General features: G+C 38.0%; 1 long non-coding RNA gene across 1 annotated transcript; it reads right to left on the bottom strand.

Moving 5' to 3' along the window:
• Positions 1-1,566: 1,566 nt before the first annotated feature.
• On the bottom strand, positions 1,567-7,909 carry LOC102474315 (uncharacterized). Its single transcript, XR_333750.1, has 3 exons — positions 7,882-7,909; positions 6,354-6,417; positions 1,567-1,744 (listed from the first exon to the last, which is right to left on the bottom strand). It is a non-coding gene; the product is annotated as an uncharacterized LOC102474315 (long non-coding RNA).
• Positions 7,910-22,211: the final 14,302 nt, after the last annotated feature.

The following is a 22,211-nucleotide window of genomic DNA, read 5'->3' as shown; positions in this document are numbered from 1 at the left end:
AGAGAGAGACATAGAGACAGAAAGCAAGAAGTCACCCCCCAGGGGGGATGGTCACGCCGCAATCCCTTCTCCTCCATTCTCCTCTCGGGATCTTGGGCATGCACGCGCACGTGCCCGGCGTGAGTTTTAAGCCACTGGGTCTGGGACGCGAACCGCGGTCAACTACGTGGGAGTTCAGCAACATAGCCATTATACTAACTGCTGGTTCCCAATAGTTTATTTCTTTTTGACACAAAGGCCACCTGCAAACCCAGCCGAATCTTCAGAGAAACCGTCTTCTATCTGGTCCAGGCTGGAAGTGGTTCTATATCCTGAAGTCATAACATCTGGGACATACAACATCCTTGATTATCAGGAAAAAAGAAGAACAACAAAAAAGATGAGAGGACAGACTCATACTGGGTGCATATGTGTGCCCAAAATGCAGAGAGAACAGTGGAGGAGAAGGGATCGCAGCATGCCCGTTCCCCCTGGGAGGTGATTTCTCACTTTCCCTTTCTGTCTCTCTCCAGCAAGTGTATGAGATCTATGGCAAAAAAAAACTAAAATAAAAGAAAAAAAGAAACACTAAAGTCTAATTCCTGATTGTGTAACTAAGACATATCAAGAAAAGGTAGCAGTAGGGGACTCTATATATCTCCTTGCAAAGTGGATTGCTCAACAAACAGATCCTGACCCAAGGATTTGAATGTAAGCACTCAGAGAGATACAATGTTTCTATTTCACCACTGTGGGGAGCACTGCATAGGGAAGCCATCTTGAGCTATCCACCATCTTGGAAACCATTAGGCTTCACTTCCTCACTGAGCAAACCCTTTCTCAGAAATCACACGACCAACCATTCTCCCTGGAAGTGGTTGGGTTTCTAGGCAACAGGAGAGATCCACCCACATCAATGATTGGTTTATGCTGTTCTATCTCATTTGCATTTCGGGCAGCCAATTGGTGCCCACCAGCTGTATATAACTCGCCATTTTTCCTGAATAAACGGAAGTAGACGGAAGAAGATGACTGGATCAGCACCTCGTATTGTGTGTGTGTGTGTGTGTGTTTCTCCCATCTCTCACTCCCCCAGGGTACCTGTTCAACTGTCCCGTGGGTCGGGACACCACAACTGAAAAACGCTCTCAGCTTTTAGAGACCCATGCCATTGGATTGAGCCTACCTAGAAAACAGGATAGCATTCCCAAGTCAAGTTCCATATCCTTAATCACATGTGTGAAGTCCCTTTTACTGTATAATGCAACATTCACAAGCTCCAGCAATTAGGGTATGGAGATCTTTGGGAGTCTTTGGGCGCCCATCTGCCTACCACAGAAAGTATGGGAGTGAGATACCAAAAAGAAGAAAGTTTCAAAAATGTGCATTAACGAGCAAGTCACTGCTGTAAACACTTGGAGTCCAACCCCCTGGGAACACCTGGGAGATGGTGTAGAACTCACCTCAGAGTCTTCTTACTCTAAAGAGTGTTTAATCCATGATTGACTGTAGGCCACTCTTGGAAGTATCATAGACGTTGCCAAGGGAAAGCCAGGAGCACAGAGTGCAGGGAAACTGAGAGGGCTGCAGAAATATGGGGAGCTGCCAACAGCGTTTGCTACACTGAGGAAGAGTTGAATGTTAAATAATTCTTGGGTCAACATAAAGCAATGGATGAATCCACCACAGTCTCTCCATCGCCTTTTCAATGTAGAGTGATTTAATAGGATGACAGGACCACCAACTGGAAACGTGGGTCCTTTACCTGTAACACAGCATTTTTAAAAAAATGATTGGTCAAACCCTTGTCCAAACCTCCATTTCCAATCTGAGAAGCTGGATCAGGTAAGTTCTAACATTCCCTCTAGTTCACACATGCTGCTGAGTTTACAGATACTTTCTCTTGTCATGGGCATGACATACATTTAGGTAACTTAAATAATACAGAGTGATTTTCCAAAGGAGCAGGGAAGTCTTCCCCCTCTCTAGGATTGATGGGACATGTTTCAGTGTTTAAAGTCCACACACTCCGAACATCTTAGCTGCTTCCATCTTTACCACTGAAGCTGAGGCACGCTTAAGAACATTTCATAGGAGAAATCCACAGCAAAGCAGAAAGGGGCTACAGATTTTTCCCAACTCAATTTTAAATGTAACTCACAGTCCACGTACAAAAAGTGACAGGAAACAAAACAAGAATTATTTCACGGGAGGGTGTAATTATACTGAATGCTACCTAGTACTGACTTGGGATTCTAGCCAGAAAAAAAAACAAGAACTGACTAAGTAAGACCTTAACCAACCACAAGAAGTTGGAAAGTTGATAAAGTATACCAGATTGCATTCACCTTGGGAATGAGTTTTCACCCTTCAAAAAACTTGTGAGTCAACGTAAAATTTTCTAGGAGTCCCTGTGGTAGATTTGAAAATGCTCAGCAGGCCAGCTGCAGAGGCACAACAGCCATGCAATGCTCCATGATGCTGTACCACATGAAAACGTGCCAGGTTTGAATCTTGAGGTCTCCCTGTGTACACCAGGCACATGTGCATGCACCTGTGATACTGGCTGGTTAAGTCTGGGAGTGAATCATGTCCTGAAGACCCTGTTGGAGGTGGCTGCCTCGATCTCAGTCTCAGTCTCTCTTTAAAGAGATACATTAATAACTTTAAAAAGTAAATTCTGAAGAGACTCCAGATTCGCAATTTATTGTGGTTCACAAAGGTCACCCCTGGGAAATCGGAACTGACAAAGATCAGGGTTAGAAACATGGATATGAGGCAGAATCGGGGCTGTCTGTGCACACTCACTAGTATATACTGCTAAATACCCAGACACCATCTCTTTCAATCACTCACCCTAATCCCTTTGGGTCCCTACCATCCCACTTATCAGCTGTCTCCCACCGATGGAATTATACACCTAGACATAGACCACAACCCCATTTGCCCTCGGACCCTGTTCATCACACCCATACTGCTTTTAGAGGAATACATTGCAAGCTTTGGGAATGTTACAAGTTTGTACAGGGGGCAGTTTAGTTTCTGTCCCCTAAAAAGTTGAGCAGACACTTTTCATTCAAGGTTTTCTTTTCTTATTTTTCCTGTGTATATTTGCTTATTTTTCCCTTCTAAATTTTACTTAATCATTGCACATTGTTACAGCTTGTGACAATGGTTTTGCCCAGCGTGAATGAGGTGCATGTCAACCAAGTAGAAAATTGTACCATGTACATATTTGTCAACAGATTACTTTCCATTTTTGTGCCTGAGCTCCCTCCTTCCCCATTTTTTATGTTTTTTTTTCCTTTGTAGGAAGAACTGAGCCTTGAACAAGTTCTATGAAATGCATATATTAGATATCTGAGTGATTTATTTTGAAATTTGGTAGTAATCAAGTTAATGTGAACAAACACATGACACTCTAACTGTACTTAGTTGTGACCATTTTAAAGAAATTATTTTGTCTTTCATGTGTCCCATTTCACAGTTCTGGATGCCTTCAGATTTCCCCATTATATTGCATTTACATAACAAAATTGGAAAGTCATTGATTTTAAATCATTTTTAATTATTCAATATTTGCTTAGGTAACAGAAATAAAGCATTCATAATGGGTTGCTTAAATGGAATGCGTCCAAACCATTTGTGTTTGGTTCTGTTTAGTTTAACCTTTCAAAATAATAAATTTTAATTATAAAGTATAAATAAGAAAATTACATGTACGTTTATCCTCGCGATAATTTAACTTCACAATTCAACTTACATTATTAGCACATTCGTGATTCCTAAAAATGTTCTTAGATAGGAGACAGGTTATACACTTCACTTTAAAAGAAGAAAACTAAGGCCAAGAGAAGCTAAGCCACTTGCGCAGGGCTACTCAGTGAAGAGTCTGGAGAGCTCTGACTCTGGCTGGAGTCCTGCTCTGCCCTACAGCAGGAAGGGCTGTGGTGTGCTGGCAGCATTAGTCCTATAGTCACGGTGAGAAGGGGACAATGTTTCCGGTCTCCAGACTCTCTTCTATAACTTTTTCCTTTGACTCTTGTATCCAATAGCTCTCTGGCTGATTTCTTAGCAGAACTTATGCTCAAGGAAAATTTAAAATTAGTTAAACAGAGCAGCAGATGGCATAACGGTTGTCTTACTGAACTCTCACATAGTCAACCACAGTTCAAGTCCTGGACCCGGTGGCTTCAAACTCTGGCCAGGTGTGTATGCATGCGTGCCCAGAATCCTAAGAGGAGAATGGAGAAGAGATTGTGGCATGGCCATCCCCCCTGGGTAGGGAGTGATTTCTCCCTTTCTGTCTCTCTGGCAAGCACATGCACCCAATAACAAAAATCTTTCTAAAAATAAAATAAATAAAATAAAATTAGTTAATACTAGTGTACAACCTAGTGTTTTCTTTCCCACAAGAATTGCACTTTTAATAGAGTTCTGGAGCTTGAACTCTAGAAATAAACTTTTCACTGAACTTTGACCTAGAAAGATGTGGTGGAGTCTTGAGGGTTTGTGAAAAGGAGTTGTGAGGTAAGAAGTAAGTAGGAAGATCGCTTACACACCAGTTCTGTTTGTTGGGCAATAAAGCCTTTCATGATTAAATGAGGTTTTACTTTTCTTTTTTCAAAGCCTTCTTTACTCATGCTACCCTCAGTAATTTTTATAATTTAAAAAACTTCTTTGAGAAGTTCCATTGTGAAATAAAAAATTGAGGCTTTACTTCTTAACATGGTTCCTCAAAACTTGTTCTCTTAGAAACCAAGTGGCTTCTGTGGTTTACATTTTCATCACTGTTTGAAACATATTTTCCAAGGGAGAAGCCACACATGCCCTCTGGTGCCCGCTGGCTTTGGCAGCCTGTGAAAGCATTTTTTTGGTGACTTTGGTCATCTAACACTCAGTCTTGCAGACACTATGTAATTACTCACAGGATTCTGCATATAGTTTTTTTTTTTTTTTTTTAGTGCTTACAAAAATTTTAAAAATTGCAGCTTTTAATTTTTTATTTGCTTGTTATTGAAATATTTTTAATATAGCTCCTTAGAGTTACCATTCTGCATAAATAGAAAGTAACAATGAAAATTCCAAATAGAAATGTAAATTTAGAATGTCAGAGAATTTTTTTTGCTGTGAAGATATGGGTTATTCTTTTTCATGAATACTCTATTCATGTTAGAAAAAAATACACTGAAAGAAAAGCCAGATTTTGATCTGTTTGCATGAGTAGGATGGGGGTGGAGGGGAGGTGGTGATGAACATCTGAGGAAGGGAATAGAAGAGAGAAGCTGAGAGAGTGAGTTAGTCAGAACAAAGTAATGAACTTGTAATCAGAAATATAAATTTGAGCCTGGACTTAGCCACCAGTAAGCTGTACAAACTTACATAAGTTATTTAACTCCAATGAGTCTCTATTTTCTCAGCTGTAAGATGAGGGGTCAGACAACATTGTTGAAAGAATCCACCCAATACACCATGATTCCATGAAACCTAGTCTACCAGCCATGGGGAGCAGGAAAAACAGTAAGAAACTCCTCAAAAATCTTGGCTGGAAGCCAACCCTCAGCTGAGGCCTCAGCGAGCAGATGAATTCAATGACTAGGTCACTGACTTTTTAATGTATTAGGGCCCAGAGATGCAGCAGAATAAATTTTCTAATAATATACACACTTCTGTGGAAAATTTAAACTTAATATAAGATTCAGAGTCTTTCTCACACTAATCAATAAACATCATCACTTAGAGGTAATAGATTTATTTTGAATTGCTCTCTGGAATACGGACATTGAATAAATTCTTAGACTTCATTGCCAGAAATGACTCAGAAAGAGAGAATATTCAGTTGCACTTTCCCTCAATCCACTCTGGTTGAGGGCACTTCATTGCTCAGGCAAGAATTCACAAACCAAGCCCAGTGGGGCTCACAGCAAGAGATCAATCCACACTAGCGTTGACTTCACTGAGTACAAATGTTCATTGGCGAATGTAACAAGAAGGCTAGCTAGCTTCAGGTTCCAAGTCAAAAAGAGATACTGAAGTACCCAAGTAAGAAACAGTGACTAGCGAATTCATAACTGAAGCAGATGCCCTAGTATTCAGATTGAGCCTGAAGCCTGGTCTACACTTATTAGCATATGGAAACGCAACTGGAACCTGGCTCCCATTTATTATTATGTGTTCAAAATTTGAATTAAGAAAATTTAGCCACATTTTTAATTTACTCATTGTTACCAAAGACCTTAACTAGGCAAAGCAAATTATTATTTGTTATAATAAAATCATTAAGATAATCTAGTGCATAAATTTGGTCTCCATAGACATCCCTTCTATTGGTGTTTACTCGATGAACATAAAGGAAGGCCTATCCTATCACTTACCATGTTTCTGGATGAATGGTGACTCCAGTAAGCAAGCAGCAGAAATTCATTTATGCTCTAAATCCTGAAAAGAACCCAATTCCAGGGTGATTAATCTGAGGAATCAAACAGAACTCAGGGGCTTGTAAGGTAAAATTGAATATTATATGATTACGAGAATACATGTATCTTTCTGAGGAGATAAATCATAATCCTCAAAGGATCCTATGAATTAAGCCAGCCCATAAAGTCCATAGAAAAGCATCCTTAGTCCAGAAAGTACTTGAAGACAGGACAGAAACTTCAAAATACAATGTACATTTGACGGTTCCTGGCAAAGAGTCTAAGATCAGTCATGATCATGTCAGAGTGATGCCGTAGTGCACCGATTTGAGAAGTAGTGGATGGGGGCTGGGAACTTGAATGTGTGCCTCCCTCAGGGGAGGGACGTGTTGGTTACAGGTCAGAAGCCCCAAATTCTTTCCTAACATGAAGGTTGAGGAAGGTGGTTTTTAAAAATGAAGAGGTTGACTTTGGGAAAGCTAGGAGCTTCACAGCAGAATGAAGAAATCTTTGAGAGCACTGGAGTCACAGTAGGCAAGAGGGCTATTTTGTGTTCTGCCCTAGAAGAAATCTATTTAACAAAATATGTAGAGGCAGCATCCAGTGGAAGTAATGGGTTCATAGGTGGTTGCTTCATTTGAGGACCAAGAAGAAAACATAGGCTCCCCAGGAATGAATGACAGTAACTGGACTTAGACTAGAGATAGAATTAGAGGGAACTAAATGGCAATTTCACATATAGATTTGGAACTCGGGGCAAAAATCAATTGCTTTGATGATGAAGCATGAAATGACAAAACAGCAATGGAGCTTAGCCACAGTGGCAGTTATGCTTCAGCAAAAACTGAGTTTGGGGGGGTCCAGGCCAGCAGCTCCCCAACACCCCCACGTGCCCAGGTCTGGGTCTCTACACATTGGTTGATATGTATAGTGGATATTTTTACCTAGAGTACATGAGGAGAGGTCTGTGCATGAGTACCAGGGAGACAGGTGGGACAGAGAAAGACAGCATAAGGTGACATAATACTTATTCCTACTTTAGACTATTTTAGACCCTTTGGAGTTTCTAGAAGAACACAAGCACATTTGTTCGTAGGTCCCGTGACATTCCCTCTGAGAGTCCGAGAAATAGTTGGTAAATATTCTGAAGAGACGGCAAGTGTACTTGCGCTAAAACTGAGAGGGTAGCAATCTAGAAAAATTAAATATTAGTGTTCCACTTCCTCTCCACTCCCTTGCTCTGCAATTCCTTGTCCTCAACTCCAACTTCCCTCCTGGTTATATAAGATGGCACTTCATAGAAGAACTTCACAATTGTTAAGATTCATGAAGGACCTAGATTTTACCTGCCGCTATCTACTATCATTGCATTTTCTCCTAAATAATTTTACTGCGTTTAACTTCATAAGTGTTTTCTCAGCTATTGTGGTTAGCAATAACTAGATATTGAGGGGATTTCTTTCTTCATTGTCCGGCTGCCACTTACAATTATGTCAGTCACTGGTGCTTATGATGTCATGGTTTAGTGCCATGGTAACAAATATGCAGTCACAAATGCCTCATTATCATTCCATTAGAGTGATGACATATTTATGGTGTTTAGGAATAGCACATCGTCCTCCAAGAACGGTGCTCTCATGTTATACTCTCCTTTCTTTCTCACTGAACATCTCTCCCTGTGGTTTGCATCATTTCCTGTATGTATGTCACACTCTTTGCTTGATTTGGGTGGAGGAGAAAAATGAACGCTTGTTTAAAAGAGATAAAGCAATACACAGGTATAAAAACAAATGAATCTAAAAGAGAAGCATTTATTATAAGAAATTTGAATTACTGTTTAATTACTACATAAAATAAGCTGTCTGAAGCTTTATGAATAGGGAGATTTACCAGCCTGTCTACTGAAAATATTAACTTTAAAAATGAGAAACAATAAAATGAAATGTAAATAATGAGTAAACACATTTTCTTATATAGCACTATTAATTACATATCCACAGTCACTGGAAATTTTGGGGCTCTGATGACTTAAAACAAGTATGGATTTCTATTTCATTTAAGACACGGAGACAGATAAACAATTACCAGGTCACACATTTCAGGGCCTTCAATGAATATGGCTCTTTATTCTTGCCACCACCATCCCCCTGCTTTTTATGAATCCTATTCAGAAGTGAAACATTTATTCAGTTCAGGGGGATTCTCTCTGGAGGGGAAATAATTTTATCAGAAAGACTCCCTGGTGATCAGGCCGACTTGGAACTGCTGTTAATCAGCCTTTTTGACATGGTAGCTTGAATAGCACTTCCCATGATGCTTTGTGCTTCCACCTCAACACTTTCCTTTTGAACTCACCATGACTCATAAGTGCCTTTTTCTCCCTTTGTGTGTCTGAAGTTATCCCACTATTAACTTTAATTGGAAAGGTGCCTTTTGTCCCCCTAGTGTAGTCAGACACTAACCACTGAACTCCCTAGGCTGAAATTTCAGGGGTAGTAAAAACTTAGTTTTTTCACCGAGGGAGATAAATAATGATAACCCTGATTATTTTACAGCGTTAACAGAAAGTTACTAAAAAAAAAAGATGAGAAAATTGTACAAATATGACTTTTAAAAAATCTTTTAGTTTAGAAGTCTGACATGAGATTAAATCTGTGTTCACTTTAGGATTTAATAATTACCAAGTAAAATAAAATCCTCCTCTAAAAAGAGGGGGAAAAAATAAAACATAGCTGGAGAAATGGAGACTCTGTGAGGATATTTGCATTAGGATCCAAGGACCTTCTTGTGAACAAACAACCATGAAAAAGTGAGAAGGGATTGACTGAGCATGATATCTTAGCAGTGAGGAGAGATGATTTAACCACCAATGGGTAGGTGCCTGCCCACAACTGCCCTCTGATCCAGTACCCCAGATACTCATTTCTAGACCCTCCAGAAAATACCTGTCAGTGAAAACAGAAAGAATGGTTTCACCTGACTCTCTGGAAAACTTTGGGAACACTGGAATCTTTTACTTTGGAACCTCCTGGCTCTAACTTCAGGGAGCCAGACTCAGTTACTAGGCTTTTTGTGCTTGGTGGAGCTCTTGGCAGCTCTTAGAGGCAGACAGCAGTTCCCTGGAGAGCAAGCATCAGTCATCCACACTCCACATCCACAATATCACGATGAGCCGGGACACTGTTGTCAGGTATCCAAAGTCTAACACCCCAGTAGACTATGGCTGCTTCACCAGGATCCAAGATCTTAAGAATGTAGCACAGAAATGGTGGCTTCTGTGTGGTAGCTGGGAGGAAGCATTTGTGGTTACATCAGAAGTATTCTCAAAACTTATGAATAGGACTGGCTTCATGGTGTAGCAGTTAAACACTATGCCTAAGGAGCTGCATCCCACATAACACAGTTCAAGTCCCATCCCTGGTGGCTTGAAAAACACACCATGTGTGTGTCAATGTGCCTGAAATTCTGATGGATGGAGAAATGGAGGCAAAAAGGATTATAGCATGACCACACCTCATTAAGGGATTTTTTTTTCTCTCTCTCCCTGTATCTTTCCTTTCTTTTTCTCTTTCTGGCAAGTGTGTATGTCCTCTGGTAATAAAGGAAATACTTTAAGGAGTAGAAGGGTGTTATCTTACTGAGATTTATGTTAAAGTCCTATGGCATTAGCAGCAGATAGAGACAAGAGCCATAGAAATACACTACTCTGTGCTATTTTAAGTGACCACCTGCCTACTTGACCTGTAGTCTGGTGCAGTCTAGAAAAATGGCTGATTACTATACTGGAGGCAAACAGCTTGAACAGTTCCAAATCACTGTGAATCCAAACAGTGATTCTCTATGAGAGTGTAGATTTGCTTTCATTACCATCCTTGTAGACACAGTGTTCACAATAAAACAAATCTGATCACATTGACATTATCAACTTGAAGAGTGAACACAAGGCTAATCTGTTTACTTCTATTCTTGTCAAAAGTACTTTTTGTTTTATTTTAGGAACGGGATAATGTTACAAAGTACAAAGAGGGGTCAAGTCTCTCTCATGCAACAGGGAAGATCATTCATCCAAAGGAGAGGGTCAAGGAGATCCACCAAATTTTTACAAGGTTGTTAATGAAGTGATGAAAGATCCTTTTATTTCTCATGTCAGTCTATATGTAAGCATCTCTATGAAACAAAAATCCCTTCTTGAAAGATGACAACATCCAGATTCGAGCCTTGGCTTCGCCAGGCCTCAAGACCTTTAGATAAGTCACCTGACTTCTCTAAAGTTGACTTTCCCTATATTTAAAATTATGCTAATGATATTCATCCCACTTCCTTCAGAGATGTATTGACAGCAATGATTTATGGGAAAATGCTTTGTGACTATAAAGCATATAGGAGAGATAAGGCACAGCAGTTACAATTCCTGGTTTCATCTGGTTTCGAGCTTGACATGCCTGCCAATACCTTTTTGCTCGTCTGTAGTTCTCATTCCGCTGCCTCTTGCTCTGGCTCTACCTATGATATGGTCTTCAGAGGAATGACTGCTCATTCACGGCCCGTGCAATGAAGCAATCTGGGAGTTTACAGACTTTAAATGAAATCAACTTAATCTGTGACCATATCAACGAACAACGCAGCAGCACCCCACCTTCCCTGCAGTCTCCTTTCTAGCATAAATAATAAGAAGAAAACAGGGCAATTACTTCCTGGCTAATTTTGCCTGTGTTGCTCTCTCTTTAGTAATCTTGCTCCTTTTTATTCATATCCCATTTCCTCCTTGGTCTGCACTCTTAGGACTCTTTCCTTCATTTTCATTCTGGATTTCTTTCCAAGCCCTCCCAGGTAGACTAGTACATTGTACAACTTGGGATCAAAGATATCCAGGCTCAAATTCTGGCTTTTCTGTTCATAAGCTGTGTGATTAAGAGGAAATTAGACACCCCTCTTTATCCTTGACTCCTTCTTGATAAACTAGTGATAAAAATACCCACCTTGAGCTGGTCCTGTGACCAGGTAGTTAAGGAAGACAGATTCTACATGGTCAACTGTACAATTCTGATGGCTTAATAAACTTGCCAGGCATGTGTGTATGTATACCCAAAATCCAAACAAGACAGAAAGATAGAAGAGAAGAAATTGTAGTGTGATCATATCTTGCTTGGGGAGGTGCTTTTCCTCTTTCTCTGTCTCTGGTGAACACTCACACACTCCGGCTTATAAACAACAACAACAAAAAACCAATATCCTGGGCCAGTAGATGGCATGGTGGTTAAGACCCTGGATCCCTCATGGTCAACTATGTGCTTTAAGTCCCAGACCCAGTGGCTGAAAAACATGCCAGGTGTGTGTGCATGCACGCCCAGAATTCCAGGAGAAGAATGGAGAAGTAGGGATTGCAGTGTAGCCATCCCCCCCCCCAGGAGGTGATTTTTTACTTTCTCTCTCTCTGATTCTCTCTGGTGAGTCATCCTCTCTATGGCAAAATAATAATAATAATAATATCTACTATGTAGAATAAAGGATTAGATATTACATGTATAAAATGCCTGGTCCACTTCAAGTCAATATTTAATGAATATATCTCATGGACTAGACCCTATTCAAGACACTTGGGAATATGATAATAAATGACAGGAGTACTAAGTGCTAGATAAAAGTATCCATTACTCTCTGTCCTTTCCAATTTTAATAAAAGCCTCCAGATACAGGGATGGCCTTGAACTGCAAGGATAATGAAGTTTCCCTAAAGCCAAATCTCACCACACTACAAAACCATAGAGATCAAAAAGACGGCAAATCAAGTTCCCCATAACTTACTCTTCTGGCATACATAAGACCAAGAAAAACTACCACTTACATGTTTATGTAAATGGAGAAATAAACATCTCACATTACATGTGAGATGTTTCTGAAGCCCATACTAGAATGGAGAGTCAGGCAGGGAGTATGCAGAAAATAAGAGGAGGGATCAAGGGCCTTCCAGTGGCAAAGCATAGACGTGATCACTCCCAAAAGGGTCTACCCTGAGTGGGGAAATACTGAGAACAGGTCTGATAATCAGTGGCATAGCAGAGTCCTGGCCACTGAGGGTCTGAAAGAAAGATGTTCAGAAGTATGTATGAACAGAGTGATGTGTTGGAAAGAGGAAAATAGACACTCTTCTTTTTCCTTGACTTCTTCTTGATAAACTGGTGATAATAATACCCATCTTGCGCTGATCCTATGACCAGGAACTTAAGGAAGCTAAATACTACAGAGCCAACTGTATAGTTAGTTCAAACTCAGTCCTGATGGCTTGAAAAACATGCCAAGCATGTGTGTGTGCATGCCCCAAATCCCAATAGGATGGAGAGATAGAGAAGGAATTGCAGTGTGACAACGTCTTGCTTGGGGAGGTTCTTTTTCCTCTTTCTCTGGTTAATGCACACACCCTCTGGCTTATAAAAAAATAAGATTCTGGGGACAGGGAGACATAGAAAGGAGGTTATACCTTGGAGAACTGACCATGAGAAGCAAGTAGGAAGCAACTTTTGGAAGAGAAAAATTAAAGTAAGAAAACACAACACATGTCCCACCCCATTCCTAAAATGTATCATGTATTAAAATATATCATCTTGTAGCAACAGGCTTTTAGACCAAGAAACTGGGATCTGCTAAGGCATGTTGTTTGCCACCCCACTCCCCATCTGACCAGCCAGAGCAAAATAGTAGGCAGTCTGCAGCCAAATCTGTACATCTTGTGCACTTCACATTTTGTCTTTGCAATTCAGTCCACAGTCACATCAGGGTCAGAGAGTTTGGGAAAGGAACCAATTGCCTAAAGATACTGTGATTCTAGAGGAATTCTCTCTCATCCCCTCCTCCAGGGAATAAAAAGAAAAGCATATCTGAAATTATAAATTCTCAAATTCCCACCATGTATTCCAGCACTCTTATCCACAAAAGAACAAGAAAACTGACATGGACCTAACATACACCACAGGGAAACTCATGAGTATACAGCTACAGAAGCCAATCCAAAAAATTAAAAAGAAGTGAGTAGTTTACCCAGTGATTAAAGTCCAAAGTAATGTCTCCAGAAGTACAAGAGAAACAGATTGTATATCTCCCTCAAAGAAACACAATAACTCCCTACCAACAATAATGTCAGGAAAATAATTGAGAATATTTATCATAACAAAACTCAATGAGATGCAAAAGAAAATGGATAACCAATTCTAAGAGATGAGAAAATGAAGGAATCTCATAAAGAGATAAACATCCTAAAAAAGAATCAAACAGAACTTCTAGGGAAGAATACAATTCAGGAATCAAAACTCCCTTGAAAGAATTAACAGCAAATTAGACCAGGCAGAAGAATGAATCTCTGACCTTAAAAACAAAACCTCCAATTTAGTCAATGCCACCAAAAAGAATAGAAAAATAACCATTAAAAATGAAGACGGGGGAACCAGCAGTTAGCTAATGGCTATGTCACTGGACTCCCACGTAGTGGACCGTGGTTCACATCCCGGACCCAGTGGCTTAAAACTCATGCTGGGCGCATGTGCGTGCGTGCCCAAGATCCCGAGAGGAAATGGAGGAGAAGGAATTGCGGCATGGCCATCCCTCCTGGGGGGTGATTTCTTGTTTTCTGTCTCTCTGTCTCTGTCTGTCTGGCAAGCGCACACACCCTACGGCAAAAACCTCTTAAAAAAAAAAATGAAGACAGGGCACAGCAAGTAGCATGGCAGTTGAGACACTGAACTCCCACAGGGCAGACCTAGTCCCAGATCCAGCAGCCTGAGGATCATGCTGTGTGTGTATATATGTGTGTGCATGTGTATGTCCAAAATCCTGAGAGGATAATAGAGAAAGGATTACAGCATGACCATACCCCATGGGTTTATGTTTTGTTTTCCTTCTTTCTGTATCTGTCTCTGTTTCTCTCCAGCGAGTGCATGAACCCTGTTGTAAAAACCTTTAAAAAAAAATGAGGGCAACATATGAGAAATGCTAAACACCATTAAGCAGTCAAATATCCATACAGTGGGTATTCAAGAAGGTGAAGAGATGAGTAAAAGCATAGAAACTCTCTTTCATGAAATACCTAAAAATATTCCCAAATTTAAAGAAACATCCAGACATTCAGATCCTAAAACACAAAAGATCACCAAATATATTCAACATAAGATGATCCTCTCCAAGGTACATCATAGACAAATTGGTAAAAATCAAAGTCAAAGACAATATTTTTAAAATAGTAAGAGAGAAATCCCAAGTTACTTACAAAGCTTACCCCATTAAATTAACGTCATATATCTCAACTGAAACAATGCAGGCAAGGAAAGAATCGGAAGACATATTTAAAACCCCAAAGGGAAAATTATTTCAGCAGAGAATACTATATCTGGAGAGATTATCCCTCAAACAAGAAGGAGGAAGTAAAATCATTCCCAGATAAACAAAAACAGAAATAATTCACTAATGTTAGAAGAGCACTTCAAGAAATATTCAAAGGAATACCACACCAGCAAAATGAAAGAGGAATCAATAGAAGTAAGAAACCACAAAACAACTAAAACAATTACTAACAAAATAACAGGAATAAATCCCAACATAGCAATAATAATATTGAATGTTGATGGGTTAAATTCCCAAGTTAAAAGACATAGATTTATTGAATGGATAAAATAAAAAGGAACTCTCTATATGTTGCTTACAAGAAACATATCTCATTGAAAAGAACATTCGTAAACATAAAGTGAAGGGATGAATAAATTCATTTTGTGCAAACAGAAACAAACAAACAAAAAAGGTCAAAGTCACAATACTAATGACATATCAAAACACTTCAAGATAAAAATGGTAAAGAGACAACGGACATCTAGACAAACATAAACAGAGAGAAAGGAACTTATTGATACTATAAGCCAATTGAACTCGATAGACATTTATGTAACATTTCACCCAACAATTACAAAATACATTATTTTTGCATCATTACAAGGAACATTTTTTAGATCGACCCCAGAGTAGGGCATAAAACAATACTTTAAAGATTTAAAAGTATAAAAAATGATATCCAATATCTTTCATGGCCATGATGAGATTAACTTAAATCAGTACTAGAAAGTACCCTCAAGATACACAAAAAATATAAAAACTAAACAACTGACTCCTAAATGACTTCAAAACTACTGAAGAAATTATGACAGAGTCAAAAGATTTATTGAAACCAATGATAATGAAAACAGAACTCTCCAGAACCTTTGGAATACAGCAAAAGCTGTCATTTGAGGGGTATTCACAGTAATTAGTGCTCACAAGAAAAAAATACAAAGGTGGCAAAAACTTGATGATATGTCTCAAAGAACTGGAAAAACAAAAAAGTCCTAAAAATGCCACCAAAAAAGTAGTAAAGATTAGAGCTGAAATGAATAAAATAGAGAATAAAAGAACTAAACAAAAATCAATGAAACAAAAGCCATTTTAAAAAGATGATTGAAAAACCATTAGTTTCACTAATTGAGAAAAACAAATAAGAATCAGATAAATAAGATGAGGAATAAAGCTGGTAATGTTACAAGAGACATATCAGAAATGCAAATAGGGGCCAGTAAGTGATGTAGTGATTAAGGTACTGGACCCCCACATGACTGGCCATGTTTCAATTCCAGGACTTGAAGTCTTGAAAATCATTCTGGGCATGTATGCATGTGTGTCCAAAATCCTAGAAGGGATTGTGGTATGGCCATTCCCCTGGGGGTTGATTTCTCACTTTCTCTCTCACAGTCATCCTCTGTTCTCTCTCGCAAGTGCATATGCCCTATGGCAAAAATCTTGAAACAAAATAAGAAATACAAATAATTATGAAAGAATATTATGAGCAACTATGCATTGGCAAACTATAATACCTAATTCAGATTAACAAACTGATAGACACATGCAGTCTACCTAGATTGAACAAAGAAAAAGTGGAAAGCCTGAATAGATCAATAACAAGGAGTGAAATTTAATTGCTGATAGTCTCCCAACAATGAAAAGCCTAGGTCTCATTGCCTTCATCTCTTAATGTTACAAAACTTTAAAAAATAATAATAATTTACTTAATTTTTATTTGTTATTATTATTCATTTTTAAAAGTTTGACCAGAGGGAAACAGATAGATAGATAGAGAGAGAGAGAGATAAAGAGAAAGTGAGAAAGCAAGCTGCCCAGTCCAAGACTTGAAGCATTGTAGACCATGTGGAAGTCCAGTGCCTTAACCACCACACCATCTGCTGGCCCAGTGTTGCAAAACTTTTAAAGAGGAGCTAACCCCAATTCTCTTCAAGATATTTTTAAAGATCCAAAAGGAATGAACTCTCAAATTCATTCTATGAATCTAGTTATTGAAAGTAGACAGAGACATAACAACACCAAAAATTATAGAATAATATCCCTGATAAATACAGGTACAAAAATTCTCAAGAAGATACTAGCAAATCTAATCTAATAGCGCATTAAAAAGATTATACAATATGATCCAGTGGGCTTTATCCCAGGGATGCAAGTATGGTTGAACATACAGAAAACAATAAGCATATAGGTTACATTAACAGAAGGAAACATAGAATCATATGCTCATATCGGTTGATGCTGAAAAAGCATCTGATAAAATAAAACATCCCGTCATGATTAAGATTCTCAGAAAAATAGTTCTAGACATACAGTGTTGAGATTTCTCAATGGTATAAAAGTCATATATGACAATCTCATTGTTAATATATCAGCTTTTCCACTAAAATGTGGGACGAGACAAGGCTGTCCATTTTCTCCACTCCTTTTCAACTTAGTGCTGGAAATCTCAGCCAGCACAATCAGACAAAATAAAAGGCATTCAAATAGGAAAGCAAGAAGCTCAATTTTTCTGATTCATAGACAGTATGATTATATACATAGAAAATCCAAAAGAATCTGCAAAAGAACCCTTAGAAGTGATAAATGAATTCAATAAATTGGCAGGATACAAAATCAATATACAAAAATCCATATCATCTTTATATATCAATAATGAACAGACTGAGGCAGAATTTGAAAAAGTAATCTTATTACAATAGCAACACCAAGAAATGTCTTGGAATAAACCTAAACAAAGAAGTAGAAGACTTCTGTAAGGAAAACTATGAAAAATTGAGAAAAGAAATTGAGTATGATATTTTTAAAAAGGAAAGACATTCAATGCTCTCAGATTGGAAGAAACAATATGATCAAAATGTCCATTCTACCCATATTAATTTACAAATTCAAGACAATTCCTATCAAATTACCAGGAACATTCTCCCCAGAAATAGAAAGAGCAATAATAAACTTTTTCTTGAATTATAAAAGGCCCCAAATTGGCAAGGCAATAGACATCTCTTTATTTGACCTCAAAATATATTAAACATATTACAAATCTGTGATGATCAAAACATAATAGAGAATCCAAATATAAACTCCAAAACATGCAGCCAACTGATTTTTGACAAAGGACACAATACAATGCAGTGGAGAAAGAAAAGTCTTTTCAGCAAATGGTTCTGGAAGAGGTAGATATCCACCTGCAGAAAAAAGTGAAACTGAATTCTTATCTCTAATCATCAAAAACTCAACTCAAAATAGACCAAATATTTAAATGTAAAGCCTCAAACATTAAAGGTAGGTGGAAAACACAGGAAACACTCTTGAAGACACTGGAATAAGCTATGATTTCTTGAATAAGATTCCTGAAGCACAGGCAACAACCCCCAAAATAGACAAATGGGACAACATCAAACTATAAAGTTCTTGTATATCAAAGGAAACAATAAATAAAGTGAGGAGACAACTCAAAGAATAGGAGAAAAATCTTTGCAAGCTATACTTCAGGTAAGGAACTGATAACAAGAGTATATAGGAAAACACAAGCAGCTCATCTGCAAAAAAAAAAAAAATACCACTATTAAAAAATGGGCAAATGAGCTGAAGAGACAACTCTCTGTCTCTAAGGGACACATATGCATATGAATATCCAGAAAGTATGAAAAAATGCTCAACTTCTCTTATTATTATGGAAATGCAATCATGTGATACCACAATGAGATATCACTTAACCCCAGTCAGAATGGCTGTGATGAAAAAAATAAAAATAAAAATCTAAGAACAAAACAAAAACAAAAACAAACAAACAAACAAAAAACCCAGAACTGTAAGAGCAAGTGCTGGCGAGGCTGTGGTGAAAAGGGAACCCTCCTACACTGTTGTTACGAATGTAAATTGATACAACAATTATGGAAAACAATATGGAGGTACTCAAAAAACTACAAGTAGAATTACTACATGATTCAGTAATCATACTTCTTGGTACTTACCCAAAGGATATGAAACACTCAGTCAGAAGGACACTTGCACTTTCATGTTCATTGCAGAATTATTCATAATCACGAAGACATGTAATAAACCTAAGTGCCCAAGAACTGGACTGGATTAAAAAATCATGATACTACGGAGTATTATTCAATCTTAAGAAACCATGAGATACTATCATATTTTTCAAAGTCATTGGATATGGAAGACCTTCTACTAAGTGAAGTAAGCCAGAATTTGAAAGACAAGCACTGTATATCCCAGCTCAACATATACTGAATTTCTGCACTTTGTGGCAGAAATTGAAAGATTCAAAATACATTAGAAAGGATAAGAGAAGATACCAGAGTCTGTAAGAGAGGGAAGTGGATGGAAGAGGGTGGGTAGAAGAGGTAAAAGGAAGAAACACTTAACAAATCCAAGAAGGTAATAGTCTCTATTGAAAATAATGTAAATGGCAATATCCTTGATTTGATTGTCAGAAATAAATAAATAAGAGAAGAAAAATGTAAGAAACTGTATCCATCAGAGTTTTCCAGAGAAAGAGAAATAATAGGATTCACGAACACACCCACCCACACACCCATATGCATAATACATATATAAAGATATTTATTATAAGGTATTGGCTCATGGTATTATAGAGGCTGAGAGATTCTATTATCCACCTTCTGGAGACCCAGGAAAGCTGGTGGCACAACTCAAAGGCCTAAGACCTGAGAGCCAATGGTGTAGATTTCAGATGGGGTCTGCAGGCCCGAGGAACAAGAGCACCAAGCACAGAAAATTAATTTCCTAGCTCAAGCAGTCAGACAGAAAATGAGTTATACTTTCCTTTGCCTTTTGTTCTACTTTGGCTCTTGGTGGATTGGAAGAGGCTCACTAACACTAGGGAGGACCCACTAATTCAAATGCTAATCTCTCCTTGAGGTCCTCTTACAGACACACTGAGAGATAATGTTTGTGGGTCAGTCTATGGCCTGATAGTTAAGGTAGCTAAATACTACACAGCCAAGTGGTTTGAGTCTAGATGAGTATCTTGAGAAACATGCCAGGCATATGTGCATACCCAAAATCCTGAAAGAAGGGAAGATAGAGAACTAGGGATTGCAGCATGATCATGCCTTATGGGAGGTACTTTCTCACTTTTTTTCTCTCTCTCTCACTCTTTCTGTGTGTCTCTCTGGGAAGTGCATGCACCCTTTGGAAAAATTTAAACAAAAAGAAAGGAAAGAAAAAGGGAAGAGAAAGAAGAAAGAAAATTAGTTTAAACAAATATCTTGATACCCTATGGCCTAATTAAGTTCACACATAAAATTAAACATCACAGAATCTTAGTAAACCAATAAACTACCTTTCTCATATCTACTAGAAATATTATTTCTTTTATTGCTAACCTAGGAAAACATAAGACATTTAACTTAGCATCCAACATAAATGTAATACAATTATTTGTTTATTAATTTATTTAATGAAGGAATGTTTTAAATAAAACTCAGTGAAGAAATGAACAAAACACACAAAGATATAAAACAGGTGATCAAACTCCAGAAAGGAATTAAATTTTTAAAAGAATCATCTCAGAAAAAAGACTAAATTAGAAGCTACACAAAACGAAGGTACACACACACACACACACACACACACACAAAGAAGGTACACAGAAGAATCTGATGAAATGTAACTAGGAACATTAAAGAGAGAAATAGCTAAGAAAACACATAATAAGACTGAGAAAGAAAATTACATAGAAGATCCAACATATATTTATTTTGACCATATTTAAAACTGCAATCCAAGCAGAATACACAAGGAACTCAAGCAGCTGTCCCCCCAAAAAAGATCACCAACCCTATTAAAAGATGGGAGAATGAGTTAAAAAAAAAAAAAACACTCTCTTGGGAGAATGAGTTAAAAAAAAAAAAAAACACTCTCTAAGGATGACATACGAATAGCCAAAGGCATATGAAAAAATGCTCAAAATCCCTCATTGTAAGGGAGATGCAGATCAAACCTACAATGAGATACCACCTAACCCCAGTCAGAATGACTAAGGTTAATAAAACAAAAAATGAAAAGTGCTGGTGGGTGCGTGGTGAAAAGGGAACTCTCTTACACTACTGGTGAGAATGTAAATTCATCCACTGTGGAAAACAATTTGGAGATTCCTCAAAAATCTACAAATAGAACTACCATATGATCCAGCAATCCCATTCCTTGGTATCTACCCAAAGGGCACAAGAATTCTTAATCAGAAAAGTGCTTGCACATTGATGTTTATTGTAGCACTATTCACAATTGCTAAGACATAGAAGCAATCAAATGACCACAAACAGATGAATGGATTGAAAAACTGTGGCCCATATACTCTATGGAATACTATTCAGCCATAAACAAGACCCTGGCTTTTGACAGAAAGTGAATGAATATGAAAGATTTACTGCTGAATGAAGCAAGCAAGGCTATGAAGGAGAGACATTGTATGTCCCCACTTACTATATACCTAGTGTCCGCCCTCTATGACCAAAACTGAATGACCAAAGGATATAGAAACATAGTAAATGGTTATGAATACCAGGTACAGTGTGGGAAGAGGATGGGTGAAGGAGTAGAGTCTAAGGAAGGACATTAAGGAGAAAAATAGAGAGGCCAAGCAATTATGGTACAAAGAAATGGATTATTATCTGTTGAAGATAACTTTATAGTATTGTCAACTGGACTGGTGAGAAATGTACACATGTTGGAACATTCCTTTTGCAAGCTAAATAATGTGACTGACTGTATAAAAAAAATTGAAATAAACTTTTAAAAAATAATTTTAAAAAACCTGCAATCCAAGACAACTTTCTGAAAACAAAATATTTGAATCTACATATTGAAAATGCCAACAATATACATTATTTTCCACTATAAAACATAGGTTAGTAAAACTTAAAAAATTTTTTAAGAACAATCTTCTGGCGAAGATGACTACGTCACCGACAAAGGAAAGAAAATCAAGTAGACTAAGATTTCTTGACAGTAACTTGTTTGCAACATAACATGGAGGAAACATTTTGAAAAACTCAGGTGAGAAAACATAAGATCAATGATCTTATAACTACTCAAGCTTCCCTTCAAGTTATCAGTGGTACAGAAAAAGTTTAAATCTTCAAGAACACAGAGAATACTGTACTCATAGGACTTTTCTGACAAATCTATGAAAAGGTGGGTTTCCCCAATGAAAAGATGATCAGAGAAGCTGTAAAAATATCAAATGATGAAAAGAGAATACTTAATACAGCTGAGACTAAAACAAAGATGAAGAAAAAAGTGGAAAAATTTTATGTAAATTTCATTTTTTTAGTTTTTTTTTTCTTTTTTGCCATAGGGCACATGCACTCGCCAGCCACATAGAGAGAGAGACAGAGAGACAGAAAGCGAGAAATCACCCCCCAGGGGGGATGGCCACACCACAATCCCTTCTCCTCCATTCTCCTC

Source organism: Tupaia chinensis, unplaced genomic scaffold, assembly GCF_000334495.1.
Source record: "Tupaia chinensis unplaced genomic scaffold, TupChi_1.0 Scaffold000088_1, whole genome shotgun sequence".
Lineage (NCBI taxonomy): Eukaryota > Metazoa > Chordata > Mammalia > Scandentia > Tupaiidae > Tupaia > Tupaia belangeri.
The sequence above is the reverse complement of the archived record's forward strand: the minus strand, read 5'-3'. Positions and strand labels throughout refer to the sequence as shown.